This window comes from Pipistrellus kuhlii, unplaced genomic scaffold, assembly GCF_014108245.1.
Source record: "Pipistrellus kuhlii isolate mPipKuh1 unplaced genomic scaffold, mPipKuh1.p scaffold_m20_p_44, whole genome shotgun sequence".
In the NCBI taxonomy this organism is placed as follows: domain Eukaryota; kingdom Metazoa; phylum Chordata; class Mammalia; order Chiroptera; family Vespertilionidae; genus Pipistrellus; species Pipistrellus kuhlii.
The window spans coordinates 305,001-309,482 of record NW_023425545.1 but is presented as its reverse complement, the minus strand read 5'-3'; positions in this window follow the sequence as shown (position 1 = coordinate 309,482).

The window sequence follows — 4,482 nt, the reverse complement described above, 5'->3', positions numbered from 1 at the left end:
CCGCAGCTCCGCTCCCCGCCGGCTTCCTGCGGCCCGGCCTCCGGCCTCCGGGCGGAGGGGCAGGCGGGGCGGGGGCCGGGAGGCGGGCGCAGGGGCTGGGACACCTCGGAGCCGGGCGCGGGGAGCGCGGCGGGGCGGGCGGGGCCCGCACCTCATCCCGCCCGGCCCCTCCTCCGAGCGGCGTGGACCGTCCGGCCGCCCGGCGGCCCCGGCTGGGCGGGGCTCATTTGAATGTCGTTAGCATGTGATTTGCATAGACCATATGCTCCCTCTTGGGGACCCCAGGAGAGCGAGGGAGAAAGCGTGCGATCAAGAGGCTCCCTCTCTTAGCGGGAAGGGGGTGGGAAGCCAGGGTGGTTAGCTGCCCGGGGTGGGGGTGGGGGCTTCCAATGACAGGCCAGAGCGTGAGAGCCACACCCTCTGTCCTCGCCCCCAGCTAGCCAGCCCTTGATATGCATTGTTTGAAATGTAGTTACTTTTTAAATTTTTAATTTATTTTTAAATTTTTTTATTAAATTATTATTTTTAAAATATATATATATTTTATTGATTTTGTACAGAGAGGAAAGGAGAGAGATACAGAGTTAGAAACATCGATGAGAGAGACACATTGGCCAGCTGCCTCCTGCACACCCCCCACCCGGGATGCGCGGCAACCAAGGTACATGCCCTTGACTGGAATCAAACCCGGGACTCTTCAGTCCGCAGACCAACACTCTATCCACTGAGCCAAACCAATTTCGGCAAAATAAAACACTTTTTAAGAATAATATATTTTGATGGATTTCAGAGAGGAAGGGAGAGGGAGAGAGAAATCATGGATCGGCTGCCTCCTGCATGCTCCCCACTGGGGATTGAGCCCACAACCTGGGCATGTGCCCTTGAGCAAAACCGAATCCGGGACTTTTCAATCCGTAGGCCGACGCTCTATCCATTGAACCACACCAGCCAGGGCAAAAGAAAACACTTTTGTGCATCAAAGGATGCCACCGGGAAAGTGAAAAAATTACCAGAATGGGAGGAACCATTTGTATCTGATAAGGGACTTGTGCTGAGAACTCTTACAACTCGGTAGTAAGAGGACAACCCAGTAAAAAGCCGGCAAAGGATCTGAGTAGCTATTTCTCCAAAGCAGCCAACAAGCACATGAAAAGATATTCAACATCCTTATCATCGGGAAATGCTAATCAAACCCACGGGAGATACCATCTGCCACCCACGAGGTGGCTTCACCTCTGGGTGTATCACAGAGCGATACTTGTGACGGGTTGGAAGGCGTGTCTTAGACACGTCGTCGCTGTGCCTGTGGTTCCCTTTTTGTGCCACCCGTCTCCGTGCCCGGCTGGCTCTGACACGGGAGGACATTCAGTGTAACTGGAAGGTGTCTGGATGTAAACCGTGGGAGTGTTGTGGGCAGTTAGGCGGACCTGAGCAGAGCAAGGGCGACGGGCCAGGTACAGAAGGTCACCAGGGCGGGAAGCCCGGGGCCTGGCAAAGGGCAAACCTGGGAAAGCGGGACCCCGCCCCCAGGTGACCTTTCCGGCCCTGGCAGCTCGCTGGTCATGTAATTTAACCCCCTGGTCTTTCCTCCCTGAAGATACCCTCCAGGCCTCAGTGGTATTTCAGTTTCAGGCCCAGAAGAGCAGCAAAACCAGACCAGGAACCCCGTAGCGGCTGCCTCAGGACCAGCTGCAGTGACTCATGACCCTGCCCCGGCGCCGGCCAGTCAGCGGAGACCACGACCTGAGAGAGCACACCTGGAGAGCTGGTGGCTGTTCTATGAAGACCCTCCCCTGAGATTTCACCTGCAAGAGAGAGAAATGCCCTCAATGCAAAGGACCCGGCTCCACCTCTCCTCCAGGAGCACACCCTAGCCATCCCCTGCCCCCTTCTTCCCTGTAAGACACCCCATGCCAAAGGGGAGCAGTGGGCAGCTGAGTGAACCCCCCGAGCCTGTCTCCAGGTGCCCTTCCCTCTGCCTTCCCAGTGAGTCAGAGCAGCCCGCCTGGGCTCTCCTGCTGCTGCTGCTGCTGCTGTGCTTAGCCCCCTGGTCTCCCTTCCTGAGTGTGCTCTTGCTGCAGCCAATGAGTTCTTTTTTTAAAAAAAATATTTTTTTATTGATTTTTTTTTTTTAAACAGAGAAGAGAGAGGAATAGAGAGTTAGGAACACTGATGAGAGCCGAAACCGGTTTGGCTCAGTGGATAGAGCATCGGTCTGCGGACTGAAGGTCCCAGGTTTGATTCCGGTCAAGAGCATGTACATTGGTTGCGGGCACATCCCCGGTGGGGGGTGTGCAGGAGGCAGCTGGTCGATGTTTCTCTCTCATCGATGTTTCTAGCTCTCTATCCCTCTCTATTCCTCTGTGAAAAATCAATAAAATATATTTAAAAAACAACAACAAAAAAGCAAAAACACTGATGAGAGAGAAATATCAGTCAGCTGCCTCCTGCACACTACCTATTGAGGATGTGCCTGCAACCAAGGTACATGCCCTTGACCGAAATCAAACCTGAGACCGTTCAGTCTGCAGGCCGACGCTCTATCCACTGAGCCAAACCCGTCAAGGCTTCTGTCTGCTCTGCTGCACTTTGTCTCTTGATTGAAATCTTTCCTTCAAGAAGACAAGGACCACAGTCTCGCTGTCTCTCCGGTAACAGGAGGAGGGATGGGATCTAGTAAGATTTATCTTATGGTCCTACAGGATGATCCCAGACTAGGGAGGCGTGGATGGGGGACAGGGAGGATATACCTGGGGGTCTGCACCATCTTGGGCTCCTTATCTCAGGGCGGCCAGGGACTGAGTGGCAGCACTACCCCCGGCACTCAGTGCAGGCGGGTGCAGCCCTCCACCCTGCCCTGGGTACCCCGGCAGGGCGCAGGCACCCATCCAGGGGTGTCCTGGAGGATCCTATTGTAGTGTAACCCCCCTCAAAAAGTCACATTATGGAGTCATTTATGAAAGGCTGGTGGCATACGAGGGGTTAAAGCTCCAAATCTCACAGCCCCGAACAGCTTGCCACATCCGGCTTATATTGGCAGACTATCGCAAAGGTATCAATTACATCTTTGGGTCCGAAGTGAGGAACCTGTTTCGAGAAAAGCATTTTTACAGAAGTGAAACTGAGCAGGTTAGTTATCTTGTATCTAACCAGTTAGTTAGCAAGTATCTACGAGTCACTGTGTGGACAGAAACACATTCTCTGGGACCACCTGGGCAATTCAGAATAACTGTGCTGTCCAGATTCTGGGACCACTGAGTCAACAGGAATGCATTGTCTGTAGCTGCTGAGGCCATTTAGGGTCTGTTCCGATCCCGGGGACCTCTGAGTCACCCGAAACTCCGTTATCTGTAGCTCCTGAGACCATTTAGGATAATGACTCTGTCCTGGGTCCCAGAAGAATGTGCTTGGATGACCAGTGAGATCACAATCAATGGGACGTTCAAACCATCATCCACGGAGTATTGGGACAGCATACATACATTCGGAAAAATCAAAATAACGTTTAAATGAGTACAGAGCCCAGAACAGCAAGGTTAAAATATTAAACAGCAGTGTTTACCCAAGTGAGGTTGCTACCATACTTTACTTCCCCCTCTGAAGAAATCACCCTCCCCCGCTGATTCAACCTGCACTTCACCCTGTGCTTCCGCGGGAGGAAGCTGACAGAGTTGTGGGGGACCCCCTCCACCAGCCGGGACCCCGGTGCTGCCCTGGGATCCAGGGCCTCCCGCTCCCACAGGCAGTGCCCCCGCCTCCCCCAGCCCTCCTCTGACTGTCCCCTCAGAGGGAGACCTCAGCACACGGCTTTGTTAGAGTGACCAGAGTAGAAGGGGTCGTCACCCTATAGAAAGGGGAACTGGCCCACCTCCTCAGAGAGGCGGGGCACCTGCTCCAAATCATAAATCTTCAGTAATCGATAACCAATAATTTGTCATTAACTGCCTCCTGCCACCGCCATGTCAGTGATAACAACCGGCACCTCGTTCTCTTGCTGGTCTGCGGCCACCCCCCCTTTGTTCTGTGTGCGCCCATGGGTGTGCCCTCTGCCGGGAACACCCTGTCCGCAGGAGGTGGGGCTGCAGGGGGCAGCTTCCCCAGGCCTCCCCAGTGGAGGCCTGATCCTGCTGAGATCCCGAAGGCTCAGGAGCTTCCCGGCCCCGGGGATCTGCTGCCCCAGCACCGAGCACAGTGCCAGGCGCAGGCCAACAGCAGCCATAGTACTGAGGGTCCACAGGGATGGAGAGGCCCGGGCGCTGACTCAGTGGCCAGTGTCAGCGAAGGAATGGACATCGCCCACCCAAGGCGCTCCCCCGTTCCTGGTGCTAACACCCCAACCCCAGAGCTGGGTCCTTTAAAATATTGAATTACTCCAACGCTCCAGGATGGGCTCCTGCCCTTGGCCGGTGCTGCGACCCGCTGTGTCCCTGGCATAGACAGAGTGCCCTCTGCTGGCACAAGGGTGACAGTCTGCTCCTGATC